General features: G+C 33.5%; 1 long non-coding RNA gene across 1 annotated transcript in view; it reads right to left on the bottom strand.

Annotated features, from left to right (window-relative positions):
* LOC145670754 (uncharacterized) overlaps nucleotides 1–15292 on the bottom strand; it is a 40849-nt gene extending 25557 nt beyond the window's left edge. Inside the window, exon 1 of the long non-coding RNA XR_014128412.1 lies at nucleotides 14989–15292. This is a non-coding gene — a long non-coding RNA (uncharacterized LOC145670754). The remainder of the gene's footprint in view (nucleotides 1–14988) is intronic.
* Nucleotides 15293–15932: the final 640 nt, after the last annotated feature.

Raw genomic sequence — 15932 nt, 5'->3', positions numbered from 1 at the left:
AGAAACCTGTGCAAAGTGCATCTTGAAAAATTAGGCAAGATTTCGTCTTCGCTTATGTTTCTTAAATTCAGTTTTGATGGAATATTTACGAAAACTAACGTACAGTACTGATTGCTCCACTCTGAACAATACCATCGTACATAACCGATGCAGCAGTTTTCTGTAGTCTTTTTCTTCATATCTTCACCTTCCCACGAGTCGTCAATTTTTCCTTTAGTTCTTCCTTTCGTAATACTTAAATAGTTTTTTCTCCTGTAGATTGGTAGATCTTGAGGCATCTTTTAACTCAAAATTAATATTTACACTATGTAAAAAATGTTTAAACAAATTCAGGAATATATGACGCTCCTTCCCACGAAGCCTACCAACTCAAATTCATTTCTGCACTTCACCCTCCATAACAAAGAATATAGTAAATATAACATTATTGCACATGACACGGTAATATTAAAAATTTTTCAACAATCTACAAATGTAGTCCTAAATACAAACGGAACCGCCCCGATTTCTATAATTATTTCTGAAACCTCAGACACAAAGTGTCGGTCTGGAAACAGAAGAAGGATAAAGAAAAACTATTATGTAACTTCTAGTCAAACGCAAAAGTTGTGACTGTAAATGACGTATAGTAAGAGCAATCAAATCATAAGGTACAATCAAGGTACATGTCATAAGGTTTCCCCAATGTACAAATCACTGGGCGTGGAAACAAAACCAAACAGAATTATGATACACTCCGAAAAGAACAAAGAGCCTTTGCATCTGGTTTGTGAGCTCATGAAGTTATTAGTTATGAAAGCTTTTCTCATCTTAATACGCGTATCCAAAGTAAACAAGAAAAGTGGAATTATAAACGAAACCGATTTTTACTGTCAAAATTATCATCATTCGAAAAGACATTAGGGATCACGTGGGAACTGTAAAGGAATCAATTTTAAAAGCAAATAACTTTATTATCACTAGGAGTGGATAGGAGTGATTAACATATATTGGCCTCCTTTCTTCTCTTCCATAAATATTGATCATCAGAAGAAATATTTCTTTTTTTTTAAGTACTAACTGCATTTTGTGATACATGTTGTTGTTAACTGATTATACTCATTTAAATGTGGAAATTCCACAGTATTTTTTCGCGATTGAAATTTGTCTTTTTTTTTGAGATAAAATCAGAGCTAAATGCTCCCTCATGTCATCATATTAGCCTTATATACTGTATTTATACAGGACGCAAAATTTCAAAATCAGACGCACTCGCCAATCCAAAAAGGACGGTCGCCAGTAACCCTCACGTACAAATTATGAGAGCCCCTTCTGTCTCCCCTTTCCGCGGCCGTTGGTTTGACAAAGAAAGAGTTTACATGAGGGCATAAAATTTCAAAGCGAGACAATCAGATTCATGATAATCAATTTTGAGGTCGACAATTCATATACATGTTAAAAAATATCTTACCTTAACACTAGAATAACTATATTGTGAAGACTACACTTTCCATGTCCGTCGTGAAGACATCACATTCCGTGTTTTCTCTCACTCACTGACAATTATTTTTGTGCGAAACAGAAATTGCACCACCCTATGTGTTTTAGGCAGAAACTATTCTACTGAACACTGGTCAGTAGCTTTAAATTTCTAGACGATTATGATGAACTGGCGACCGGAAATTTTGCGCCCAGGTATATATATATATATATATATATATATATATATATATATATATATAACGAGTGAAGTACGTCAAACGTAAGATGGAGCGGAATGCAAGCAACGGTCATCGCTGGTGTGATGTAGGATTCGATTTTTCGGTCACGTACTCCGTTAAGCAGTTGATTCGTGCTCACATAACATCAACAGTGAATACTCATCGGTAGAGCACGAACTCTACATCAGTAACTTTAAAACAAACATTAAAAAGAAAATATCATTGGCAAAATTAATTACTATCTTCTTTCTCGTGAGATGCCCCAGCTTTGGTAAGTTGACTAAACTCTGAAAGTCATAAAACCTAAATAAAGACAGATACTGACCTGCGAATTATTTTTAAAATACTTTTAATGTCAATAATTTTCTCACTTCGCATCCCCCTCTAACCTGGAAAATAAAGACATTTCTCACTAGTCAGCTTTTTCGATATTGCATTCCAATAATAAACGCACCGTTTCTTGAATTTAATTTTTCATTTTAAAACTCAAAAAAGTCTATTGAATACTAACCTCTGCAGCGTTGGCAACAAGTATGATGTTAATAGCTGTATAAGCTTGAACTTTGCATCTCTTGTATTTCCGAACTTATGATGTGATAAATTTTTAAGTGACGTTGGAATTTGTAATTAGCAAGATTTCAGTATTTCATTTGATTTCAATACTTGAAAATTCTGAGTGATAGGAGAACAACAGATTATTTGATATAGAATACAATTGTCTATAATAATCTATACATACTTAGCAAAACAAACTATTTCACCAAAATTCAGTTTAAGCTAGGCAACAATGGACATAAGACAAAAAGCACTGCCATTTAGTATTGTATTGCAAATTCGCTGTGAGACACTATACAAACTTTAATTGCACACACCGATAAAATTTTATTGAATGCGACGCATGAATCACAGACAGAAGTGAAATTACATTCCACACAAGTGAGTCCTACCTCAGAAAGATTCCGCAGCACCTGTATAATTACTTTATATTTTTTCTTTATTTACATTGTATATTTGCCTTTGAAAACCAGCGAGATTTCAAGATTCAATGAACAATTAACGAAAATTTAGAGTATGTTGAGTTCACGATGTTGAAAATCATTCATTTGAAACGCGAAAATCATTTCTTCAGGTTTTATCCAGGCTGTTTTCCGTTTCAAAAATGACTCGCAACAAGCAACACGGTACTTTTATTAAGTTAACCTTTATATGAGATTGCACATAGTTTCCTCTGTTCCGTTGTCTCGTTTTGCAAATAAAAATAAAAGAGAATTTTCTTTAACTAAGAGTAATATATCCAATTAAGCAAAGTATTATATAGAAACAGGAAGAACCTATGTGAGTATGCACTTTCCAAGACAGAGTTTATTACACACACACACACACACAGATATATATATATATATATATATATATATATATATATATATATGTGTGTGTGTGTGTGTGTGTGTGTGTGAAGACTCGGGTTCCAATTTCGATTGAGGCGATGTGATTCGGACACCAGGTTAGGCTTTAGGTTTCCCGTCTCATATAGCCTCACTGCTCAATCGGATGCTAAGCTCATATCAAATCCAATACATTCCTCGCTCTAAATTATCGCGACAGGACCTTTCAGTTAACCATACACGTTTGTCTACTGTCTCATTAAGTTTTAACACACTGCTCACAAACAGAAAGGTGTGCTCTAGATTCAGAACAATCGGATTATTCCACACATGTGGAATATAATTAAAAGAGAAAGTAATTGTTACAGAATCTGTTATAGATCAAAAAATAACAGTACCTCAGCTGTTTTTATATTCTTGAAAGATTTACATTTATTTTCAGGCCCATATATATAACAGATGATCAAACGTATTTTGCTAACGTTACCATATTTCTTATGTTCACATAGTAAACATACGAAAATCTATATTTTTGACCTTATCGGGCCCAGATAAAGAGTTCGTTAAAGATGCAAATCCTTACAAAACGATAGTGCGCTTTATTAGTAGTTTAAAATGTACTTTTCTCTTTCGTGTAAAGGATGCTGTGTAATTACTTCCAGTAAAAGGGTGGAAACCATGTACAGAACTACAAATGAAATATCAATGGAATACAAATTTACAAGACGTCTATTCAGTGGCATATTTAGGAAAGGGGGCTTCCGAGCTTACCTCCCCTGAAATCTTACTTACTATTGTAAAGTATATGAAATATCTTGCAGAATTTTCACATTTTCAGGCAAAGCCCCCCCCCCGAAAGTTAGTAAAGCCCTCCCCGAAACAAAATCGTAAATACGCCACTGCGTCTATTAATCTGTACGCCAACATACATTAGCACTTTAGTATTATTGCTGACGGTATGCAAATTACTGATGAATTATTATGCAGCAACTATTATGCAGTTCATCAAAGCTTTGGTTCGTGTATGAATGAGGTGAATTTTGGTCAAAATAGGGAGAATATGGTGCGTGTCTTAATGAGACATGCTTTAAATTTTTGTGCGTTACTTGGTAGTCCAGAGACCAATACCAATTTCCGCCTTCAATGCCACAAACACAGTCACATAGTAAAATTTTCTGCAGAATTGGGGATAAACGGTCACAACGTTTTTGGCTTAAGTTTCCTGCCTGACCAATAAGATGAAGCTTTTTCTTTCTTACATTCGTTTATCCGCTTAGTGCTTAATAGGTATGAACGTTTATACTTCCGACATAAAAAGTTTCGTACTGGGTTCTGTACCCAAATTTTCACCACAAGAGAAATCAAATATTTTTCACTGGCAAAGAAATTGATACCATAACAAACGTGTACAATAAATACATGATAAATACTCGACACGAGTATCATTACAAATATCAATGTGAGTAATATTACTCCACAACCTTTAGTAATAATAATCATAATATAGACAATTTGAGGAATTCAAAATACTTGGCACATGAGTCAAAAAAATGAAATAAAAGAGAAGGGTCTAGCTTATGCAGGAAAATGGGTATAGAACTATTTATCGTTAGAATTAATACTTAAGATACTAAACGTTTGAAAACCCATTACCCTTCAGCAATGTATACCTTATTATAATTGAGATGCACGGAAATACACATTACAGATCTAGAATAAAGAACAACGTATTGTAGTTCTGCGTAATGTACAAGTCTCTTGAACTGAGATGATTTTCAGTGTAGCGTCCCTTTCAGCAGCAATGCTATTTGAGACGTTGACCTACTCATTAACGTGGAAGACAAACCACATGAGCTCACGCTTTAATCGAACCCAGATCTCCCACGCCAAAGCCGCGTATCATAACCGTTTTGACATAAAGGTAATATCTAATAACAGTAATAGTAATTACCCGTATGCATTTTAGTCGTGAAGTTTACTATCTACCCTCAGCAGAAATTACTCATCGTAGCTGGAATCTGTAAAGGTTAATACTGCGTTAAATTTAGATGTTTCACACGCTCAATTATCTAGTAACGAATGCAATGAAGTGACACATATAAACTGTAAATAATCAAATATTTAGAGATTAACTTAAGACATCATAATGAAAAAAGGTAATTTGTACCTGCAATATCGATGAGAAAATTAACTATAGATATTACTTATAATGGCTGGAACGCGTAAGGTTATCATTGTGTTGCTATTGAACACTTTAAAATTTTAATTCCATCAGGCATACAGAAATTACCCGAAAATTATCAAATATATTCTATGTATAAAATTAAAGAACAAACAAAAAGTCATAACTCTGGTCGTAATATAAATTATATAACAAATATTTAAACGAATCTCTGTATGAATACATAAATTTAGTCAACTAAATTATCCATTTAAATTTGTGTGCAATACACCACAATACAAGCAACATCTACACTTCAGTCTTTTAAGTGAATATATTTCTTTGAAAATACGAAAGTTATATACTATGAAAGGTTCTGGATTATTTAGGTGAGGTGTGTATCCGAGAGGGCGTGGGACAAAAAAAATCTCATGTTATAGTCATCACTTCCCACCACGATTCACTAAGCCCCTTCTGTGAAGTGGTCACTCCTCGCAACCACTATGATCCATAGTCACGTACTCTGGTGGACGTCCAAGAAACTTTTGCAAAATAGAGCATATATACGTTAACATTTCTCATGCGTGTTTAATTTAGTTAAATGTAATATATGATTAAATTGAATTTTGAGTGGTAAAAGCAAGAAAGCACAAAGAACGCTTACATTTTGCTGTTAACTAGAGCGAGAATCACTGAGGTTATTAACACAAACGTCCCCCTTTTCTCTACAGTGAAACTAAATTAGAACACGCAGGATTAAATATCGGTCATAGCTAGCCTAAACACAAGACAAACGAAACTGAATGACGCGAAGTTTCAGTGGTGTTAAAATGTAAAGCATTGTAATTGAAAGTCTACGATATTTTCATTCTTCTTGGTTCTCCGTTCTACATCCCACTTTTTGTCAAAAAAATGAAATCTCTTAATTTTACGTCCCACGTTTTTGAGCATTAAGCTGAAGGAGGCGGTGATGATGAGAAATGAATGAAATGGTGGAATGAAGAAAGTGAAGAACTCCGAGAAAAAACACGAACACGGTGTTTGTCCACCACAAACTCCACACGGCGCTAGCTGGAATCGAACGAGGGACACCATACACCAGAGGTGAACGCTCTGCCATTCGCCACCGTGCCCCCTCCTCTCAAAAATACTGTTTTATTTCTCACACTAAACATATATATATCTAACTTCCTTGTTACTATAACCTTTAGCACGAAAAATATCTCTACATAATTGCCACATAGATCTCATGGTTTTGAGCAACACAAAGCTAACATTCTTCTCATGCATATTAGAATACAAACAAACATTTCATTATCTAATTAAGCATTAATTTCCTTCTAATAAATAACGGTAAAACTGTCTCTCAAGGACCATATACTTAACAAATGTTCTTTAAAATACAACTAAACTAATAATTTAAATAACTTAGAACTGAGTAACTTAGTTTCTTACTACCGATCATTGAAAGAATTTAATGCCTAATTATTTATTAAACGCCACAGCATAAATTATTGTTTGCTTGCCATTACATTAAACAATTATAGAGTTTAAAATGTTTCTCATTAAATGATGATATAACAAATCGATTATGTAACATTCAGTTACAGTTGCGGAAGTATATTTTTTTCCAGTCCGAATAATTTTTACCGTACTCTGTATTACTAAGTTTTACTGTATAATTTTCGGTTTACGTATTAAATCCGTTTTGTTTTTGTCCCCAAAAAAATTAATCCAGAAGCTTCAGAACGATTAAGAAAATTATATTTTAGGAAAAATTTCTTTATTCATATATTATTTTCGTCTTTTCTTATTTCGATGCTCCTCAATATTGACTCTGTAGAAAAATTTAATATTTGCAGGACAAATCTACAATAAGCAGGTAATAATAACGTAAATAGGCAAAGAAACCGTTTCAAAGCTATTTGGAGACCCGATCTATTGGAATTTCTTCTCAGGAATAATAAAAACGATGGAATATGAAATTGCATGTTAGGATCGCCATCTTTGATTTGATGAACAAGTGTGAATTGACATTGGATTTTGATTTCTGGTTGGATAATCTTTCAAACTAAGTTCTGGAGATTAGGGTTTTCCCTCTAAAGAATTTCCTTCATCCTCAAAAATTCGTTGCGGTAGCCTGTACATAAATAGTTTTCGTGTCTGTATAGTATATTAGATTGTTTATGACATGGCGGAATACGGTTTTGTGTTAGGTTAAATACTAAAATGTTTCTATAATTGCCAAAGCTTCCAACACATCATGGGTTGAATAATTTCGTGAAGGTTCCTTTCTTCTCTGGAAAGGGGTCTTCCTTAATAGTCTTTGATATGTCCCTCCACGGTCATAAACAATAATTTTATAATTAAGAGAAATAGGTTAGTTTTCTGGAAGGCTACACCTGGTTCTAACTATCCCCTCCTTTTAATCATCAGAGCCGATTAAACTATGGTGATGTTTAGTGGATTGTTTAGATCAGATATGTGGTAGGTGATTTTGTGTAGTAATATGTGTTATATGTGTTGTTTAGCTTATTGCGATGTAGCATGTATGTATGTTTTGATCTATGTGTGAGAGTGTTATAGTTCGATATTTATATAGATCGATATGTGAGTAATTATATAGACTAAATATTTGTTAGTCACAAATATATAAGTATTACAATATAGGTATACACAAAGATGAATTACGTGCATGGATGCCAAATAGGTGAAATATAGACACCTGACATAAACGTTATATATAGGAAACGACGAGAAAAAGGACTCATTTAAAAAAATTGAACCTATTAATATTCGAGATATGACTTAATATTACTAATGTTTAATTGCAAAAAAAAAAATCTTTTTTCTATCACCTTTGAACTTTGACTGATATAACCTAACATTCTATGTACAACGATTTACCTATATGTATACTTATTTGCATATAACTAATATCTTTCCTTGTATTCATTCTTAACATGTGTAATAAATGTTACCAAATTGTAACTGGGAGATAGTTTTCTTCTAAGTAAATTTTACCCTATTTACTTGCACTAATACACTGCCCATTATGTGTGTGTCGGAATGAGTGATAACTCTAGTTTTATGTTATAAATCATAAAGTGAATATAAAGTAATATTGCTTACTATGTATGTGTATTACTGTAACATGTGTATATCCGATTCATGACCGAGGTCACGAAGGCAACTAATACCAAATTATTCCAAATCGGCTCTGAAAGGCAAGTCAAAACAGCGGAATAAGTTGGTGAGAATGCAGTTTCTTTCAAGTTTCCAGAGCTCCGATCTATCTTTCCTTGGTTAACTCAAACATCTGTTCGACCTTGACCATTCAAATCCAGTTACTGGACGAAAGTTATTTAATGCTTAGAAACAAAGACGGATTAAATTAGTACTTTTCATCTCCGGGTTGGGTCTGGTAATTCAAACTTGTGCAGTTACCTGGAGCTAGGTCAGAGTCGTATGAGGGAACATGTGTCTCATCAACAAGTTCAGAATTGATCCTCAAGTAGTAAAGTTTGTATATGAAGCACCTTCTAATATCTATTTAAGCTTCCTTACTTTATTTTAATAATTATCTCGTATTTCTTCATTTCTATTTTATTCTTTCTCTCCCTCCTTTATCTTCTTCTATATTAACCACAGACTACCCAACATCTTTTCCTGCAACATTTTCTTCTGGTCTCTCCCTATCTCGAACAAAATATATTTTTTAGAACACTTTTTCTAACTCTCTTTCTTCCTTCTCTGCTCCTTCTTGCCCTCCCTCTTCTGCCATTTTCTTAACTTTCATATCTCTTCCTCAATCTGTTCCTACTTTAAAATAAAACTGAAGGGAAGTCGCGATTGGGAGTTGTCGCTATAGGTGCGGTAAATAAATTTAACTAGATTTCTCTTCGGAAGTTCGATATTAATTAACAAGTAAAGAAATGTATGTAGAACAGCAAAAATTAAAAAAAAAATATCTTAGTTTATCGACATACTGAAGCTTAATTTAGCGACAATCTGTAGTGTCACTTCTTTCCCAATCACGATGATCAGTTTTCAATTAAACACGAAGCAAAACCTAAAGTTGTAACGTGATCATATTTTGTTAGAGACAAGGTATTGCTGTCTTGACCTCTAGGAGTCTATACTAAGTAGAGAGAAGTATCGAAACAAAATATTCAATTGGAAAAACCGAAGGAAAAGAATACCTAAATAAATGACTTGCAAGTTTCTATTAATTTAATTCTACCGGATCATATCAATTCTAATCGAATTTTAATCCTCTCAGATTCTCTTTTCTTGAGCTGACTGCTTGTGAAGAGTTATTTGTAGCATGGTCATTTTTAAGTTTAACGTCCTACATTTATGCACCCAGACTAAAGGAGAGCATAAGATGCACGAACATGCTGGAGGACAGTGGGAGAAAAGGGAACAGTCGTACGTCACAAAGCACACTTTCCGGGATTTGAAATGGAACCAGCCACAGCCCCCGATGCAGAAGTTGATCACTCTACCAGTGAGCAATCGTGGTTTATGTAACATGGCCGGTGTTTAAAGAAACGAGGAAAGCACTCCTTACGAGAAAAGCTTATTTTGCCGGCAAATGTCTCAAGTAGCACAAGTAGCAAGAAAAGCCCCTTTATCTACAAGCTCTGCCCGGGTGGATGACAATACGATGAGATTCGCTTTCATAATAATAAAAAAAAAACTTCGAAGACAAATCCTTACCAGTTAAGTTACTTAACTAATATACTAAAATAAACTATAAAAACAATGAGTTTCTGGTTGTTTAGTAGGAGTAGTTCGGGATAGGATTTAAACAGTATTAGAACAATAACAATATGTCTGTAACGATGGAGAGTATTACTGGTTAAAATATGAAACAAATTTTTAATAACCTCCTGTTATCCGAAATCTCAGGAGCAGTAGCGCACGCTCCGAAAACAAAGTGCATCAAGAAATAATAAACTCAAATAAGAATATCAATATTAATACTACAACACACTTGGGTCGTAATCGACAACTTATCATTTAAGCTTTCTATATAAATCTCCACACTGTTACGATTGACGAAGTTGTCAGACGTAGCGTGGACGTAGAGAGACAATACAATCTAGACTCAGAATTTTCAGAATGCACTTGCGTAAACTTGCTATTAAAAACCACATATATTTATTTACTATATTTGTTTCTATAATGCCACATTCTATCACAAAACAGTATTCATATACACAACAGATAATGCTCACCACAAATGAACAATATTTTGACGTAAACAGTCGCTGGAATAATGATTGGATAACGTCACTAACTTTAATTATTGATACCGTTCAACATAAAAATGAGATTGACAAGCACTCAAAAGAAAAAGATATATAGCAAAACGAAACATACAAAATACTATATACAACAAAAATAGTAATAATACATGCAATAAGGTTTCTCCACTATACTTCTAAAAGTCTTTTGAGAACAAATGAAAGTCCAGACGACATTAGCAAATTATGTTATTGCAAATGTCTAGGAGAATTGTTTTGGAGAAGTTTGACCTCTTATTTATATATGTATTTATTATTTATTTATTGTTTTTAATTATTTCCTTTTTTAGGTAGCATTGAACTATTATATTATACTTGCCACTTGGTATAATTGTTTCTATCTTCAGTTCTGTCTTTGCCCGAACAGATGATTCACTAGTGTAATACTAATTTGAATGCAAAGTGACTAACTAATTGACACCTGATAGCCATGACTGGCAAACTTTTATTTACGTTAAATTCAACTTACTACTGATACTTCAAACATTCCTCACAAATAAATAGGTTAGTTAAGACAGTTTTCAGAAATAATGCAGTTATGTAACGATGTTATATTACTACTGTAGTTGTTAGGTATTTTTATAGCTATAAATTGAAGGTATATTCCGCTATTATATAGGCATATATCAAATATAGATTGATTTTATTTTAAGCGCTTATTATATACATGGCGTTTTATATTCACTGATCCTCCAGAGTGTATACAAGTTATGAACTTTCATTAATATTGACTAGCGCAAGAAACTTTATATTTAATTTTTGTAGCACTTATATGCAGTATCCAACAAAATAAATTCGGCTATGAGTGAAGTAATGGAAATGAATATTATTATACCGCTTTACATAAATACTGTATCAATATTTCAGATTTACTTTTAATATGTGCATATATTTTTACAGTTACATCAAAAGAATTCTATAATGTTATGAGTGCAAAGCATGCTTTAGTGTGTCGCATACCGTTTACACATATCACTTGCTTTAATCCTTCTCGTTGACGTTAGTACGTGAATTCACGTTAAATTCAAATGCTCAAATATTTCTTTTATTTTACTATAACGCATGCAAATTAAGTGTAGAATCCAAGTGTTTCAAGCACGACCATTTCCAATAGTAATATGCGATGTTTACTTGCAGAGTCTTGCTACTTCACGAATACGCCTTAGTTTCACGCAAATTCCGCTTTCTTACCTTGACCGGCAGGTGAAAGTACGTATTTACATTTCATCGTTCCTCTTATGCTTCTCACTTTATTATTACATCACTTGAAAATTATTTTTCAGCTGCATTTCTCTTTTATTCTTCTCTATCTGCCCGCCACCTGCTCCTCTTTTTCAGATACAATCCTGCTGCTGGTCATGCGTTGAGAATGTTACCAGTGAAGTTTAGACAACATTGGTGGAGTTCAGAAGGTTACGGAGCGGAGCGCTCAGTCATACCGCTCGAAGTGAGAGAAACGCAAAACTCGCGAAAACAACACGTACACAAATGCTGATGGGGCAGCGTGTCCTGTCACACGTGAAAGATTTCCGTGACATAACTATTAAAAATTCAATTGATAATTTCTTCATGTGATTCCCACTCGCTATTAATGAAAAGGAACCAGTTCTTAAGGTAATATAGGAATTATGTAGAAACAGAGATGAAGTACTATTAATACACCACGAAATACCGTTAATAATATATGTCGGCCTGTCTACTGTGTATGAAGAGGTGCTCGGGCCTTTTTACATGTGAATTACGCATGAAATTTCGAGTAAGAAGAAAGGTCCTGTGTCGCAATGTAATGTCAAAAATTATAAAGATAAGTCACTATCCTGCAAATATTGTGAACATAAATATATATGCGTAAATGTTGAGCCACGTGTCTTCTGTCAGTCACACAACCTAATTTATTTATAATATTTAAAAATTTAATATATTTATAATATTAGTAGTAGAATCAATTTTAAAAAATCCACTTAGGCCTATATATAAATTTAAACTGTTTGGCAGTGTAAAAGTATGTGGACTTACTATACCATTTTTCCCCCATAGTTACTTGCTTAGAACATATTGTAAGAAAATATACATTTATGCATAATCTCTAAATATAATGATAGCATAACACCGTTCAGAATATACATTTTAAAAAATCCTCTAGCAAAACAGTAATATATACTGTGATTTAAAAAAAAAAAAACTCATTTAACTTTGATATTATAATATAGTAATAGAATGCAATTTTGTTTCTGATTGTATATATTTAATAAATTCCCGGAAAATTCCCATTTTTGGGATACTTCCCGGGAATTTACCCATCACTAGGTGTATGCACAAATAAAAACAGTGCAAAATAGTATAAACCAACCTGTGCAAAGTAGCCAATAAAAAGACTAATGCTATCTAACCATCAGTCAGGACGAAACCGGTGGATATCAAGTAATGCTACTCTGATAAACATAAAATACAACTAGTGTATAGCGTGCACAAACACACCGCTGGTGGAAAGTAAGATCCTATAGAGTCATCTTTCATATGCACTCACTTAGTTTATCCGTGGCAAAACACATGTATTGATTTTACACTAACAATTCTACACTTGTAAACATAAAATACAAACATATTTATTTGCCTTTAATTCTGTCTCCTGGAGAAATTTGTTCCTTATAGTTATGTTTTTTCGGATAAACTTTACAATACACATTCCAGCTGCGCATCGGTAAGTAGAACCGCTTTAAACGAGAATAGTAAGAGTTGGGTAGGGTAGAGTAGTGATGGGCGGTGGGAATATTCCCGGTGAGAATGAATTCAAAAAATGGGAATATTCCCGACTTTTCCCCTGACCAATAAATTCCCGGGAAGGAATTTATTTCCATTTCGTTACTTTATCTTCCAAATTATGAGAACTATATTACTAGTTACTTTATTTTAATATATTATGATTTACTTCCAGATTTTAAAGAATTTGGAGGTTAAAAAACTTAAGATTTTTTTACATTACTTGATATAACTAACAATAAGACTTTTTAAGTTCCATTTCCATTTGCACTAAAAAGTAGAGTAATTGTTTATTATTGGGAGGCCAAAACTAACAAATAGTAGGATAGTTTACGGTAAAAATGAGTTGATAGTGCTGTTACAGTAGTCAGGAAAATATCGAACACATTTTTGGGGGGCAGTAAGGGATTTGTACAAACCGTAAAGGTAAGTGGAAGTGATTTAGGTGAGAAAATAAAATGAATTGTTGGTTACGAAGATAGAAAACAACGTGCCATGCGGAACTCTAACCCGTTTTTACTCGCTAACGCTCGCTCGGCAATGCTGACTAAATTTAATGTTGTTAAACGTAATTTATCGTATGGAACCATAAAACAACAGCATCGGAATTGAATATCTCAAAAAAGTAGGTCCAAAACCTGACGCGCCAAGGCTAAACAATCGCCGAAAGTAGCAAAGCACTAATTTACAAATGATGAGAAGAAACCATTTTGTAAAGTAATGTAGAATTATGTAGAAATAGAAATGAAGTATTATTAATAAACCCTGAACCACCGTCAGTAATAGACGTTGGTCTCTCTCGTCTCCCTGACTCGAATTTCAGAAGAGGTTCTCGAACTTCTTTTACATGTGAATTAACGCATGGAATTTCGAGAAATGGGCAGGAAGAAAAGCCGTGTGGGGTAATGTTATATGCAAAATGATAAAGACAGGAAAGTATCTTGCAAATATTGTGAGCATACATATTTATGCGCAAATGTTGACGAAATGGTTGGACATGTGTCTTCTGGCAGTTACCCAACCTAATTTGTTTGCAACATTTAAAATGTTAATATGTTTATAATATCAATAGTAGAAGTTTAGAAAATTCATTAACATGTAAAATTAAACTGATTAGCGGTTTAAAAGTATGTGGACTTACATTTTTGGAACATATTTACTTTCACAGATTATATTGTAAATAAATATCCATTTTGCGTACTGTCTAAATATAATAAAATATTAATAAAGTAACATAACATTGTTCCGTATATACATTCTAAAGACTCCCCTGGGGACAACAGTAATAATATACTGTGAAATAGAAACGAATTTAACTTTCAAATCACAATATAGTAATAGAATACAATTTTCTTTGTTATTGTACATACATTCCCGGAAAATTCCCAGTTTTGGGAATATTCTCAGGGAAAATTCCCGAAAAATATCTTCCCGGGAATTTTCCCATCACTAGGGTAGAATAAAGCAAGATAGGGATTGGTAGATTAGTGGTAGGTCGGGTTAGCTTAGGATACGGAAGCTTTGACCTATTTTGATAAAATTAATAGTAAATTAAAATTAAAATTAAAAAACAGAGGTTAATTTCTCGTTTCTGAGTGAGTAGGCCAACACCAGCTTGAGTGGGCATTCTAAAGTTAACCGGTCCTTTTAAACAAAGTACTGAATTTTACCTGTAAATCTTCGAAAACTCGGCGCGCCAAATCTACACTAGAACCTATATAGTTTCACATTGGCACATTATAAATTTATAATTTGTATAAATTCATGGTGGTATGTTTTCATTTCTTTTTCTGCAGAAACACTAACGTTGAAAGAAATAAGTGACTCACACTTAAGTCCTACATGTAACGAATAAAACACTGTTTTACGTGTATCCCACAGGGAGGATTTTATTTTAAATAAAAAAATTAATTTTCCACATTTTAGACCTCCCTACGAAAGATGTCATTATCCTTGCAGTCCGTTCATCTTGTCTTGTCTTGCCCAGTGTTGCCAAGAACTCCTCAACAAAAAAAGACTAAATGGCCTTCAGAAATAAGCGTTTTTACGCCAAAAATAGCTAGATTTTGGACTGCTAACCTATAACACATATTGTACATTTTAAACCCAGCCACCCCTTTTTTATGAGTTAAAGTAAAATTTGAAATCTTGAATTGTATTTACTGAAGACTTATAGGTAACATAAATGACTTTAAATTACACACAAAAAAAAAAAAAATCAGTGGCACATCCAGTGGGCGAATCGGCGATCTCCCCCCCCCCAGAAGAAGGAAGTTTTTTTAATTGTATATATAAATGAAGCCGATCCCAGAGTTTGGAGCTCTTAAAACTAGCTCAAAGTAGCAGTATTACAACCCACCGCCATCCCTCAAGTCCGTCCTAGATCCGCCCCTGAATTAATCAAGAAACTCAACTGATTTGTGAGAGCCTACAGTCGACGTTTGTCAAGTCAAAATCGCCACATACTAATAACCAAATTTAAAATATACTAATCGTTAGTACTGGTTAGTACTGCAAGCAAAATGTTAGTACGATCACCCATGTAAAGTTATTAACGAATTAAAGTGGCGATATTCAATTGACGTCAAGCCAGAATCGTCACTTTTGTAAATAT

This window comes from Thermobia domestica, chromosome 14 (genome assembly GCF_964235325.1).
Source record: "Thermobia domestica chromosome 14, izTheDome1.hap1.1, whole genome shotgun sequence".
NCBI lineage: Eukaryota > Metazoa > Arthropoda > Insecta > Zygentoma > Lepismatidae > Thermobia > Thermobia domestica.
Note: the sequence above shows the minus strand (reverse complement) of the source record. Positions and strands in the feature narration are given on the sequence as shown.